Source organism: Petromyzon marinus, chromosome 51, assembly GCF_048934315.1.
Source record: "Petromyzon marinus isolate PM22_M1 ecotype Great Lakes invasive population chromosome 51, UKy_Petmar_22M1.pri1.0, whole genome shotgun sequence".
NCBI classification, from domain to species: Eukaryota; Metazoa; Chordata; class Hyperoartia; order Petromyzontiformes; family Petromyzontidae; genus Petromyzon; species Petromyzon marinus.
Window position 1 is genome coordinate 6,982,110 of NC_133717.1, and position 16,285 is coordinate 6,998,394.

The 16,285-nt window shown below is 46.1% G+C and overlaps 1 non-coding gene across 1 annotated transcript; it reads right to left on the reverse strand.

The window, feature by feature from the left end:
* Positions 1-11,464: 11,464 nt before the first annotated feature.
* Positions 11,465-11,546, reverse strand: TRNAS-CGA (transfer RNA serine (anticodon CGA)). Its single transcript has one exon. It is a non-coding gene; the product is annotated as a tRNA-Ser (tRNA).
* Between the last annotated feature and the right edge of the window lie 4,739 nt (positions 11,547-16,285).

The following is a 16,285-nucleotide window of genomic DNA, read 5'->3' on the forward strand; positions in this document are numbered from 1 at the left end:
AACCGGGGAGGCCCTTGGCGTGGTCGTGATGATGATGACGACTGTGATGATGATGACGACTGTGATGATGATGACGACTGTGATGATGATGACGACTGTGATGATGATGACGACTGTGATGATGACTGTGATGATGACGACTGTGATGATGATGACTGTGATGATGACGACTGTGATGATGACGACTGTGATGATGATGACGACTGTGATGATGATGACTGTGGTGATGACGACTGTGATGATGATGATGATGACTGTGATGATGACGACTGTGGTGATGACTGTGATGATGATGACTGTGATGATGATTGTGATGATGACGACTGTGATGATGATGACGACTGTGATGATGACTGTGATGATGACTGTGATGATGACGACTGTGATGATGATGACTGTGATGATGACGACTGTGATGATGACGACTGTGATGATGACGACTGTGATGATGATGACGACTGTGATGATGATGACGACTGTGGTGATGACGACTGTGATGATGATGACTGTGGTGATGACGACTGTGATGATGATGACGACTGTGATGATGATGACTGTGATGATGACGACTGTGATGATGATGACGACTGTGATGATGATGACGACTGTGGTGATGACGACTGTGGTGATGACGACTGTGATGATGATGATGACTGTGATGATGACGACTGTGATGATGATGACGACTGTGGTGATGACGACTGTGATGATGATGATGACTGTGATGATGACGACTGTGGTGATGACGACTGTGATGATGACTGTGATGATGATTGTGATGATGATGATGACTGTGATGATGACGACTGTGATGATGACGACTGTGATGATGATGACTGTGGTGATGACGGCGATGGTGATGATGACGACGGTGATGATGATGACTGTGATGATGATGACTGTGATGATGATGATGATGACTGTGATGATGATGATGACTGTGATGATGATGACGGTGGTGATGACGACGACGGTGATGACGACGGCGACTGTGACCCGACACGTTTTGCCGCTCGGCCCAACTCACCCAACAGATGTTCGCCGTGACTGCCACACACGTGGTTTTGTACAAGTGTGGTGAGTCGCAGACGTGCTGTTGGAGGTAACACCTCAATTTACACCAACACACCACGGAGTAACTGCCCCTTAACATAATAACAACCGATGGTGGTGACCACCAAGCTAACTACATTAGTTACTACACTAGTTACTACACTACACTAGTTACTACACTACACTAGTTACTATACTAGTTACTACACTACACTAGTTACTACACTAGTTACTACACTAGTCACAACGTGACTGGTGTTGTTAGACAGGTGGTGACCACCAAGCTAACTACACTAGTTACTACACTAGTTACTACGCTATTTACTACACTACACTAGTTACTACACTACACTAGTTACTACACTACACCAGTTACTACACTATTTACTACACTACACTAGTTACTATACTAGTTACTACACTACACTAGTTACTACACTATTTACTACACTACACTAGTTACTACACTACACTAGTTACTACACTACACCAGTTACTACACTAGTTACTACACTACACTAGTTACTACACTAGTTACTACACTACACTAGTTACTACACTATTTACTACACTACACTAGTTACTATACTAGTTACTACACTAGTTACTACACTATTTACTACACTACACTAGTTACTACACTACACTAGTTACTACACTATTTACTACACTACACTAGTTACTACACTACACTAGTTACTATACTAGTTACTACACTACACTAGTTACTACACTACACTAGTTACTACACTAGTTACTACACTACACTAGTTACTACACTATTTACTACACTACACTAGTTACTATACTAGTTACTACACTACACTAGTTACTACACTATTTACTACACTACACTAGTTACTACACTACACTAGTTACTACACTACACCAGTTACTACACTAGTTACTACACTACACTAGTTACTACACTAGTTACTACACTACACTAGTTACTACACTATTTACTACACTACACTAGTTACTATACTAGTTACTACACTAGTTACTACACTATTTACTACACTACACTAGTTACTACACTATTTACTACACTACACTAGTTACTACACTACACTAGTTACTATACTAGTTACTACACTATTTACTACACTACACTAGTTACTACACTACACTAGTTACTACACTATTTACTACACTACACTAGTTACTACACTACACTAGTTACTATACTAGTTACTACACTACACTAGTTACTACAATAGTTACTACACCAGTTACTACACTAGTTACTACACTACACTAGTTACTACACTAGTTACTACACTATTTACTACACTACACTAGTTACTACACTACACCAGTTACTACACTAGTTACTACACTAGTTACTACACTACACTAGTTACTACACTATTTACTACACTACACTAGTTACTACACTACACCAGTTACTACACTAGTTACTACACTACACTAGTTACTATACTAGTTACTACACTACACTAGTTACTACGCTACACTACACTAGTTACTACACTACACCAGTTACTACACTAGTTACTACACTACACTAGTTACTATACTAGTTACTACACTACACTAGTTACTACACTAGTTACTATACTAGTTACTACACTACACTAGTTACTACACTAGTTACTACACTAGTTACTACACTACACTAGTTACTACACTAGTTACTATACTAGTTACTACACTACACTAGTTACTACACTAGTTACTACACTAGTTACTACACTACACTAGTTACTACACTATTTACTACACTACACTAGTTACTATACTAGTTACTACACTACACTAGTTACTACACTATTTACTACACTACACTAGTTACTACACTACACTAGTTACTACACTACACCAGTTACTACACTACACTAGTTACTACACTAGTTACTACGCTACACTAGTTACTACACTACACTAGTTACTATACTAGTTACTACACTAGTTACTACACTATTTACTACACTACACTAGTTACTACACTACACTAGTTACTACACTATTTACTACACTACACTAGTTACTACACTACACTAGTTACTATACTAGTTACTACACTATTTACTACACTACACTAGTTACTACACTACACTAGTTACTACACTATTTACTACACTACACTAGTTACTACACTACACTAGTTACTATACTAGTTACTACACTACACTAGTTACTACAATAGTTACTACACCAGTTACTACACTAGTTACTACACTACACTACACTAGTTACTACACTAGTTACTACACTATTTACTACACTACACTAGTTACTACACTACACCAGTTACTACACTAGTTACTACACTAGTTACTACACTACACTAGTTACTACACTAGTTACTACACTATTTACTACACTACACTAGTTACTACACTACACCAGTTACTACACTAGTTACTACACTAGTTACTATACTAGTTACTACACTACACTAGTTACTACGCTACACTACACTAGTTACTACACTACACCAGTTACTACACTAGTTACTACACTACACTAGTTACTATACTAGTTACTACACTACACTAGTTACTACACTAGTTACTATACTAGTTACTACACTACACTAGTTACTACACTAGTTACTACACTACACTAGTTACTACACTAGTTACTATACTAGTTACTACACTACACTAGTTACTACAATAGTTACTATACTAGTTACTACACTACACTAGTTACTACACTAGTTACTACACTAGTTACTACACTAGTTACTATAGTTACTACACTACAGTAGTTACTACACTAGTTACTATACTAGTTACTACACTACACAAGTTACTACACTAGTTACTACACTACACTAGTTACTACACTAGTTACTATACTAGTTACTACACTACACTAGTTACTACACTAGTTACTATACTACACTAGTTACTACACTAGTTACTACACTAGTTACTATACTAGTTACTACACTAGTTACTACACTAGTTACTACACTACACTAGTTACTACACTAGTTACTATAGTTACTACACTAGTTACTACACTAGTTACTATACTAGTTACTATAGTTACTACACTACACTAGTTACTACACTAGTTACTACACTAGTTACTACACTAGTTACTACACTACACCAGTTACTACACTACACTAGTTACTACACTAGTTACTATACTAGTTACTACACTACACTAGTTACTACACTAGTTACTACACTACACTAGTTACTACACTACACTAGTTACTACACTAGTTACTACACTACACTAGTTACTACACTAGTTACTATATTAGTTACTACACTAGTTACTACACTACACTAGTTACTACACTAGTTACTACACTACACTAGTTACTACAATAGTTACTACACTAGTTACTACACTAGTTACTACACTACACTAGTTACTACACTAGTTACTATACTAGTTACTACACTAGTTACTACACTACACTAGTTACTACACTAGTTACTATACTAGTTACTACACTACACTAGTTACTACACTAGTTACTATACTACACTAGTTACTACACTAGTTACTACACTAGTTACTATACTAGTTACTACACTAGTTACTACACTAGTTACTACACTACACTAGTTACTACACTAGTTACTATAGTTACTACACTAGTTACTACACTAGTTACTATACTAGTTACTATAGTTACTACACTACACTAGTTACTACACTAATTACTACACTAGTTACTACACTACACCAGTTACTACACTACACTAGTTACTACACTAGTTACTATACTAGTTACTACACTACACTAGTTACTACACTAGTTACTACACTACACTAGTTACTACACTACACTAGTTACTACACTAGTTACTACACTACACTAGTTACTACACTAGTTACTATATTAGTTACTACACTAGTTACTACACTACACTAGTTACTACACTAGTTACTACACTACACTAGTTACTACAATAGTTACTACACTAGTTACTACACTAGTTACTACACTACACTAGTTACTACACTAGTTACTATACTAGTTACTACACTAGTTACTACACTACACTAGTTACTACACTAGTTACTATACTAGTTACTACACTAGTTACTACACTACACTAGTTACTACACTAGTTACTACACTACACTAGTTACTACAATAGTTACTACACTAGTTACTACACTACACTAGTTACTACACTAGTTACTACACGAGTTACTACACTAGTTACTACACTAGTCACAACGTGACTGGTGTAGTTAGACAGGTGGTGACCACCAAGCTAATCACACTAGTTACTACACTAGTTACTACACTAGTTACTACACTAGTTACTACACTAGTTACTACACTACACTAGTAACTACACTTAACTAGCTAAACGGACCGGACCACAGCTCTGCTGCAGGTCCTCGTGTTGGAGGCCTCTGTAGGCCGTAGACGAAGGCTGCTTCAGGATGCACAACAACGCCGATCCCTCTGGGAGATCCCTCTGGGGGATCCCTCTGGGGGATCCCTCTGGGGGATCCCTCTGGGGGAGCCCTCTGGGGGATCCCTCTGGGGGATCCCTCTGGGGGAGCCCTCTGGGGGAGCCCTCTGGGGGATCCCTCTGGGGGAGCCCTCTGGGGGAGCCCTCTGGGGGATCCCTCTGGGGGATCCCTCTGGGGGATCCCTCTGGGGGAGCCCTCTGGGGGATCCCTCTGGGGGATCCCTCTGGGGGATCCCTCTGGGCGATCCCTCTGGGAGAGCCCGCTGACATCCTCTGCGGCGTTGCCGGCATCGCCCTTGGCCACGACCACCTCCCGGAGCCCCTCGAACATCTCGGCCCGGTCCACGTGACCACCCCCAGCCCCCCTCCCCCCCACTTGGGGCCCCCCTCTGTAGACTTGACCGGCCACGTGTCCTCTTGGGTCAACCAGAGTGCCTCCAGTAACCCCTTCCCAACGGCCAGCGCTCTCGCAGCCGATCCTGTAGGGGCTGGCACTACACGCCGAGAGTGGTGGCTGTCAATCAGCGCTGACCGAGCCTCTGTCGGGCTGGCATTACACAGTGACATCGCGCGATGTCACTACACATTTATACTTTGTTTTCGTTTTCTTTCTTTTTCTACTGTTTATCAAAAGAGTTTGGTTGCAACAACAACAAAAATTAAGAAGCGTTCAAATTAAATAAAGCCTCCTTGGCTTCGTCTGGACGAGTGTGTGTGTACGTGTGTGTGCGCGTGTGTGTGTACGTGTGTGTGCGCGTGTGTGTGTACGTGTGTGTGCGTGTGTGTGTGTGTACGTGTGTGTGTGTGTGTACTTGTGGTGCTCGCTAACAGCACTTGCCCCTACAGTCTGTTAAGGCTATATGGGGGATCTTTGTTTTGTGTGTACTTGTGTGTGTACGCGTGTGTACGTGTGTGTGCGCGTGTGTGCGCGTGTGTATGCGTGTGTGTACGTGTGTGTGTACGTGTGTATGTGTGTACGTGTGAGGTAGGGGGTAGTCGCCCTCCAACAACAACGGAGGGCGGAGGAGCGACGCTCAGAACAACGAGCGGAGCGCCGGGTGGCTAAAGCACAGCAGATTGGCACAGTAGGGGGCACAGGTGGTGCATCAGCCAGTCATCTCAGCCAGTCGACCCGTGGCACCTGGGTCTGCCCCGTGACCTCCTGAACAGCGGGCGTTCGACACTTCACGTGGCCTCAGGGTGCACATAGCCTGGCACAAGCGTCGTATTGACGTCACCGCCACTTAGTGGCAAATGGCGGTTGTTGTGTGTGTGTGTGTACGGTGATCCAATCTCCGATCCCCAGGAACAGGTTTGCAGATTTGCTGAGCATTTCTGTGAGGTCCTGGGGGAGGGGAAATCCCTCAGCCAGGAAAACATCGTGGCACAAAGTGGGGATGACCCTGCTGAGGCTGCGGTGCCTCAAATATTGGAGGAAGTCACCCCCTGTGAGTGGCTGGCTGAGGTGCCATCTGTTGAGGAAGTACTGAAGGCATTCCGGAGTCTGTGACCAGAAAAGGCACCGGGCAGAGATGATCTCCCAAGCGAAATGCTGAGGGAGGGTGGCGTTTGTGCACAGCCTGCCCTATAAGACATCGTAACAACAGTCTGGACCACTGGACCGGTTCCGCAGGATTGTAAGGATGCCCTGGTGGTCCCCCTCTTTAAGAAGGGGGACCGCACAGACTGTAACAACTACAGGGGCATCTCACTCCTCAGTGTGCCGGGAAAGGTCCTGGCAAGGATTATTCAACATCGCCTTGCCAGGCACGCTGATGAGAGGCTTTGTGGAGCCCCAATGCGGTTTCAGGAAAGGGCGGTCCTGCACAGATGCCATATTTTCTCTCCGTCTGCTACAGCAGAGGTGTAGGGAATTCCAGCAAGACCTACATCTCTGCTTTATTGACCTGGTCAAGGCCTATGATACCATCAGTAGGCCTGGGCTCTGGGTTGTTCTTCGTGCTTTTGGAGGACCTGACCCTCTGCTCACGATAATTAAGGACCTTCATGATGGTGAGCGGGCCCGGGTAAAACTACGTGGCCGGGAGTCCGAGCTATTCCCTGTACACCTTGGGGTGCGACAGGGATGTCCTCTGGCTCCTACATTATTTAACATATTTTGACCACGTAGTTCGTGAAGCCTTCAATAGCTGTACCGGGGGAATCTCCATTTGGTACAGATATAATGGGAGGCTGATCGATGCCCGGGTGCGGTCAAGGGATGGCTCCCTATTGCTCAACCACATTATGTATGCCGATGATTTGGTAATAGCTGCTCATTCAGAGGAGGAGTTGGAGACGCTGCTGCTGAGACTGGAGCGTGCCACTAAGAGATGGGGTCTTACCATCAGCCCCACCAAAACTAAGTACCTGCCTGGGTATTTTGTACCATCGGACACTCCACCCCCACAACTCCCAATCGGTGATGGGGCAGTTGTGGAGAGATTGGAGAGTTTCCCATACCTGGGCAGTGTGCTTATGACCGGCTCCAGTTTAACAGCAGAGGTCTCACTCCGAATCAGTCGACCGGTAATATCTTTTCATCGGTTGCGTAACGCTGTGTGGAAGCTACCTGGTCTGTCGCTCCACACTAAGCTTCAGGTCTTCTCGGCCACGGTCATTCCCTCCCTTCTCTACGCTTGCGAAACGTGGACCCCCCTAATGGAACATCTTCGCCGGTTAGAAACATTTAGGCTGGCCTGCCTACGATCCATCCTGGGTTTAACCGGACTGGATTGTGTGAGGAGCTCACAAATCCTTGAAAGATCTGGGCAAGGTCCCATCGGTGAGCTCCTCCGGCGGGCAAGGCTGCGATGGCTGGGTCATGTAGCCCGCATGCCGAGCCACCGCATGCCGAAACAGCTTTTGTTCGGCCCGATCGAGGGGGCTAAACGGGCGCGGCACGGACTAGAGAAGAGATGGAGTGATGTTGTACAGGAGGACGTGGAGCTGAGTGGACTTGCCGATGACTGGTACCAGCGGTGTCAAGATCGGCCTCTGTGGAGGAGGCTCGTGAAGGACGCTACTGGGCAGTTGGAGGTAGTCGCCCTCCAACAACAACGGAGGGCGGAGGAGCGACGCTCAGAACAACGAGCGGAGCGCCGGGTGGCTAAAGCACAGCAGATTGGCACAGTAGGGGGCACAGGTGGTGCATCAGCCAGTCATCTCAGTCAGTCGACCCGTGGCACCTGGGTCTGCCCCGTGACCTCCTGCCAGCGGGCGTTCGACATTCTACGTGGCCTCAAGGTGCACATGTCCTAGCACAAGCGTTGTGGTGACGTCACCGCCACTTAGTGGCGAATGGCGGTTGTTGTTGTGTGTGTGTACGTGTGTGTGTGTGCGTCGGGCGTGGTTCTGGCCACCCACCCCCTCGTGTACCATTCCGGCCTTCATAGGTGCTCGCTAACAGCACTTGCCCCTACAGTCTGTTAAGGCTATACGGGAGATCTTTGTATCTGTGTGCGCCCGCCTATGTTGAGTGCGTTGGGGAGCGGTAGTGTAGCGATTAGCGCCGTGCTGCGCCACGGCCAACACGATTGGCGATTATCTGAACCGTATCCTGTGCCTCCCCTAGGTCGACTCAGCCTCAAATGAGCACCTGCTGCGATGTGTAATAACATCGCCGCGCTGCCAGCACTTGCCCCGACAGCCTGTGAAGGGCTATGTGGCGGGGGATCTTTGTCTTGTTGTGCGTGACTGACAGACAGACAGCCGTGAGCAGTGGTTTATTTTTCACGCGTCCGTGACACGGCCGCGACCCCTGCTCACCTCTGTGCCAGCGACTCGCTGCTGCAGAGTCGCCCTCCCGTGGCCACAGGGAGCCACTGCACTCCGTGTGTGCACTCAGCACTCAGCATGTGCGATTATACTCAACAGTGGCTGTCATCGGCCACTCAACTAAAGACTCGGATATTATATTTGTTTAAATTTTATTTTAGCAGGTACGGCCCACCGAAATATGGCTCAACGATTTGGGGAGAAAATATCTAATTGCGATTTTTCTGACAGATATTGCGATTTGATTTGCGATTACATTTTTTTAAAGTCAAGCTTCAGTTCAATATCCACTGTGTAATAGATTTAAAACACGTGATGGAGCATTACCACGTGGTACCATCAAAATATGAACCGCTCTAGAAATTCTAATGAGACCTTAAAATATATGAATTGCTTCTAACATGTATTTATTAAAATGTTTAAATTGAAATAGAACATATTTTTTGGTTATTTCAGTAAAGTCACGTAGAATGAGAATAAAATAATAGAATAAAATAAAATAAGACAATAAAATTCTCACGACGTTTCGGCCACAACACAAGTAGCCTTCATCACATGAAAGAACAGAACTGTCGGGACGACAGTACTCCAATGGATGAAGGCTACTTGTGTTGTGGCCGAAACGTCGTGAGAATTTTATCGTCTTATTTTATTTTATTATTTACCGAAAGAACCAAAGAAGATGAATCCTTGCAGTCACGAAAGCTTTAAATCGAAAAATGAAATAGAACAATCAAACATAGAACAACTGTGAAGTTAAATAAAGTTATCAGAATTTTAAATAAAACAATTCCAATAAGAAAGTCATAGGAATCTTGATTCGAAGCTTTCGTGACTGCAGGAATCCATACTCTTTGGTTCTTCCGCAAAAGTCATCACGTAAGTAGGTAGAAAAATAAAATAAAAGGACTTTTCAATTCGCAAAAAATCGCAGCCTTTGCGATTTGCTAATCGCATTGTTTCAAGTTGCGATTTCGATTTGAAATCGATTAATCGTTCAGCCCGACACCGAACTATATAGCTCTTTCTTTCACAAGCGACCTTGGCCACGATAGCTCAACTAAGTGGCTTATGTGGAAATCTGTCGGAGTCAGCCCAGAGGATGAGAACAAAAGATTTATCAGTCTTTTGAAAAACGTGATCAACCAGGCTGGTGTCTAACTGTGTTCTCTTTGGTTCTATTCGGTAAAGTCACGTAGGTAAAAAATAAAACAACAAAAATATCACGACGTTTCGGCCACAACACAAGTGGCCTTCATCAGGTGAAGGGACCGTGCTGTCACGAGGACAGCGTTGGAATGGACAGCACGGTCCCTTCACCTGATGAAGGCCGCTTGTGCTGTGGCCGAAACGTCGTGATTTTTTGTTATTTTATTTTCACCTACGTGACTTTACCCAATAGAACCCAAGAGTATCTTTCCGACAGCTCTGTTTCTTCACCCGAGGACGGCTGCTTGCATTGTGGCCGAAACGTCGTGAGAATTTTATTATATTATGTTTTTTATTTTATTATTTCCCTCCTACGTGACTTCACCGAAAGAACCAAGAATATGAATCCCTGCAGTCACGAAAGCTTTAAATCGACATTTGGTTTGCATCGCAATTATGTTTCTAAGGTTTGTTGAGTTCGCGTCTCCCATCTTCCCGCTGTGTTTGCCTCCGTGCAGTTCTATCGTTCTCTCCGTGCCATGTTTCGTGGTGTCCCTCTGCGTGTTCCCTCGCTATGTCTTTTACCCCATCTACACCTGATGATGAGCGAGCGCTTGTGTTGCGTTAGAAACGTCGTGATTTATTTTAATGTATATTTTTTATTTTTATTATTTCCACATACGTGACTTCACCGAAAAAAAACAATGAGTACAGTCAAATACTCTCAAATCGCACTCCTGTGACTTGTCTGTGCATCTCCATGGGTCTCTGTGACTTTATGGATTTACGGCCCGATAGTGTGGGTCGCATGGCCACAATAGCATGGCTTTGGCTGCGTCTTTCATTCATATTAGGAGCCCCGAGGGGAACTTGGGCTTGGTGAGGCCTTCATCCAGCAGCGTATAGATCGTGGCCGATGATGCTGCATCGAGAAACCGCATTGATCATTGATTCTTGAATACAATTTCGATTTAAAGCTTTCGTGACTGCAATGATTCATCTTCTTTGGTTCTTTTGGTAAAGTTTTGAAATGGGAAATATAAATAAAATTAATAGAACGTCATGGACAGGATTTGAACCTGTGCGGGGAGACCCCATTGGATTTCGAGTCCAACGCCTTAACCACTCGGCCACCATGACTTCCACGTGCTCCTCTGCTGACTCGGTGACCACGTGGGTGCATTGCAAACGACGACGCATCGATTACGTTGCGATTAACAAAAAACTACGTAACGCATTCGCGTGGCCTTTATAGGAAAAAATATATATATAAAGAATAGGCGACGTTTCGGGCAATGGTCCTTCTTCACAGCACCTAAACTATGCTCAAGGCATGATACTCGAATCGGGGAATTTTAAGAAGCAACGCATTCTTCAACAACACTGTGGCCTTAAAAGAAAACAATAGGCGACGTTTCGGGCAATGGCCCTTTTTTCGCAGCACCTAAACTACGCTCGACGGTGTGCGAATCGAATCAGGTTGTGTTGAAGAATCAACGTGTTCGCCAATCACACCCGTGGCTTAAACAAAAAAAGAAGGGAAACGCGAGTACGAGGCGACGTTTCGGGCAATGGCCCTGGTTCAGAGTGTCCCCGAACGATTCCCAATTCTCAGCCCGGCGCGTGCTCTGCGGATAGCAGGGCCCAAGGGCGGAAGCGTGGCGGGGTGGTGCAACACGACAAGCGATCCGATGTGCTGTGAAGAAGGCCCATTGCCTGAAACGTCGCCTATGATAATTATGTTGTTTTTCCTTGTAGGGATACCCAGTGCTCTTATTGACGAACGCGTTGGGTTGATTTTGATTGTTAACGCCGCTTGTGCCCCACTGCCAGCGAGCACTTCGGCAGCGTCGCCAGCTGATTCAACGTTTCACAATCTATTATGAACTAATTCTGTAAGTGTCTTGATTATGATTATTTGTCACGTGGCACTGCGCAATTGGGCTGACGTAGATCAACCACGGGGAGGCGCTGCGATCTCTCGATGGCCATCAACGCGATCCCATCGCTCCGCACTGACCAGCGAGGTGAAGTATGGTCAAACAATCGCCGGGGGTAGTACTTAATACAGCAAAGGGCCGTAAATAAATAAATTTGACAGTTGTCATGTTTACATCATGGTTATAATGATTATAGGACGAAGTCGGTGGTGATTCTGTGATGGGGATGGTCGGTACAATGCCCGTGTGAATTTCGCGGGATTCTAAAATTGCGATGGTGATGATGATGAGTTGATGATGATGACAATGATGATGATGATGCCCATTATTTACCCAGGTAAGCCTCACTGAGTCTCGCGACTCATTTGCAGGAGGGCCCTGCTGCACGGGGATATCTGGCCACGAATTCCACTTTTAACGAGAGTTTGGCTCCACGTGGGAGAACAACGTTGAGTGGTCATCATTACTTAGCGAAACAATGTTTTATTATTATACCAGCTAAGGCCCGCTGAACTTGCTTAGCTCTTTTTCAGAAGCCACCTGGCCATCACCAACGATATCTCGCCATCGGGCGTGGTTAATCAACGATCGACGTGGCGCCCAATGCATCCAGTAGCAGTGGATAGACCATGTCTCGCGACGGCGACGTCGATAACAATCGCTGTTGATGTGCAATTCACGTGGACCCTGGTGTAATGCGAGCGAACGCCAGCGGTCTCGTATCGCGGGTCACCGCTGATCTTCGCAGACACGTGCCAAGGCTATTTCCATCCTTATTAATCTGGCGGTGGGAGCAGCAAGAATATTCAACAACCCGGTGGAAGTGGTGGAACTGGCGTGGTTACGTAATCCGCATAACACGCGCGAGAGAGCGCTGCTCAGCGTCGGGTGAAAGACGCGACACGCAGGGCGATGATGGCCGTGCAACCCAATCTCTGGACCGTGTGGTGAACCCATAGACACACAGAGACCTGTCAGAGATACATAGAGATACACAGAGAGACATAGAGATCCGTAGAGACGCATAGAGACTCGTAGAGACCTGTCAGAGATACACAGAGATACATAGAGACCCGTAGATATATATAGAGATCGTAGAGATACACAGAGACGCACAGAGATGCATAAAGACCCGTAGAGATACATAGAGACTCATAGAGACCCGTAGAGACACATAGATAATCACAGAGATACATAGAGACACAGAGATACATTGAGACGCACAGGGCCACATAGCATAGAGACCCGTAGAGACACATAGAGACTCATAGAGACTCATAGAGACCCGTAGAGATACATAGAGACCCGTAAATATACATAGAGACTCATAGAGATACATAGAGACCCGTAGAGATACATAGAGACTCGTAGAGATATATAGAGATCGTAGAGATACATAGAGACGCACAGAGATACAAAGAGATGCACAGAGATACATAGAGACACATAGAGATACATAGAGACACAGAGATACATAAAGACCCGTAGAGATACATAGATAATCACAGAGACACATAGAGACACATTGAGACCCACAGGGCCACAGAGAGACCCGTAGAGATACATAGAGACTCATAGAGATACATAGAGACCGTAGAGATATATAGAGATCGTAGAGATACACAGTGACGCACAGAGATACATCGAGACACATAGAGATACATAGAGACACATAGAGATACATAGAGACACATAGAGATGCATAGAGACACATAGAGATACATAAAGACCCGTAGGGACACATAGATAATCACAGAGACACATAGAGACACAGAGATACATTGAGACGCACAGGGCCACAGAGAGACCCGTAGAGACACATAGAGACTCATAGAGACCCGTAGAGATACACAGAGACACATAGAGACACATAGAGACTCATAGAGACACATAGAGACTCATAGAGACACATAGAGACTCATAGAGACACATAGAGACTCATAGAGACACACTAAAGACAAGCTACAGTGGTGCAACTGTGTTGTGGAGTAACTCATGCCGCCAGCTATGGCTCTAGGGTTTGGTGTTACATGTTATTTATGTAGTTTATTGTAAAAATTCGGTCACAGTCCTTGTGATCACTGTTACGTTGCAATTATGGCTTTATTTTTTTGTGATTTGGAAAGTTTTTGTGGTTGTTGTTGTTGTTTGACTTGCATCCCACTGGGATTGTTTGCACACAGCGTTGGTGTACGGTGCTTTTTTCAGGAATGTTTTTGCAGTTTTTTTTTTCCATGGATTTTCTGTTTGCACAGTCACATAGTCACTTTAAGATGTTTTTCTTGTACGTGTTTTTGTTTTTTTGTTTATTGTGGTTGCACCCGATTCAAGAGCCGAATGGCTCACAGGGCTATACCAAAATAAACTAAACTGAAACTAAAACTGAAACTACGAACTGCGCAGTGAGAGCCCACTGTGGTCTGGGCCTCTTCAATGAAGGAGGAACAGCGACACGACACGAACTCTCTGTCTCTGATGAAGCCCTCTCGTCGTGGTCAGCAGCAGGAGCAGGAACAGCGACACGACACGAACTCTCTGTCTCTGATTAAGCCCTGTGGTCGTGGTCAGCAGCAGGAGCAGGAACAGCGACACGACACGAACTCTCTGTCTCTGATTAAGCCCTGTGGTCGTGGTCAGCAGCAGGAGCAGGAACAGCGACACGACACGAACTCTCTGTCTCTGATTAAGCCCTGTGGTCGTGGTCAGCAGCAGGAGGAGGAACAGCGACACGACACGAACTCTCTGTCCCTGCTGAAGCCCTCTCGTCGTGGTCAGCAGCAGCTGAACCTTGACATTGCCATTTTAGCTCCTGAACAACATTGCTGCTGCCAGCATCACGCGAGAATCGAACAGCGTTAGGAGGAGCACCGCACGCGCCTGATGATTGTTCAAGCGCAGTTCTAGGACGGTAAATAGTTGGGTGTGGTGGCGGGATGGGGTGGGGGAGGGCACACCCACGTGCCATGAATCGCTTCCACCCCGCAGTGTATCGATGCAAGATCCTCTTGAAAGAATATAGCGGCATCTAGTGGTTGCAGGCCCGTCACGTGGACCCGATGTATAATAACAACAACAACAATACGTCATTATAATTCACGGGAATGCTCTATCCACCTCTGGCTCGAGGCCTTCCCAATCCTTGAGTCACCAGGCAACAATGCACAGAGACGCGTGGGCGTCCACGCGTCTCTGTCAAGAGGGTCCTGCCCGGTGACTCCTTGTCAAGAGGGTCGTGCCCGGTGGCTCCTTGCCAAGAGGGTCGTGACCGGTGGCTCCTTGCCAAGAGGGTCGTGACCGGTGGCTCCTTGCCAAGAGGGTCGTGACCGGTGGCTCCTTGTCAAGAGGGTCATGCCCGGTGACTCCTTGCCAAGAGGGTCCTGCCGGGTGACTCCTTGTCAAGAGGGTCCTGCCCGGTGGCTCCTTGTCAAGAGGGTCCTGCCCGGTGACTCCTTGCCAAGAGGGTCGTGCCCGGTGGCTCCTTGCCAAGAGGGTCGTGCCCGGTGACTCCTTGCCAAGAGTGTCCTGCCCGGTCTCTCCTTGTCAAGAGGGTCGTGCCCGGTGACTCCTTGCCAAGAGGGTCCTGCCCGGTGACTCCTTGTCAAGAGGGTCGTGCCCGGTGGCTCCTTGCCAAGAGTGTCCTGCCCGGTCTCTCCTTGTCAAGAGGGTCCTGCCCGGTCTCTCCTTGTCAAGAGGGTCGTGCCGGGTGGCTCCTTGTCAAGAGGGTCCTGCCGGGTGACTCTTTGTCAAGAGGGTCCTGCCGGGTGACTCCTTGTCAAGAGGGTCGTGCCCGGTGGCTCCTTGTCAAGAGGGTCGTGCCGGGTGACTCCTTGCCAAGAGGGTCGTGCCCGGTGACTCCTTATCAAGAGGGTCCTGCCCGGTCTCTCCTTGTCAAGAGGGTCCTGCCGGGTGGCTCCTTGCCAAGAGGGTCCTGCCCGGTGG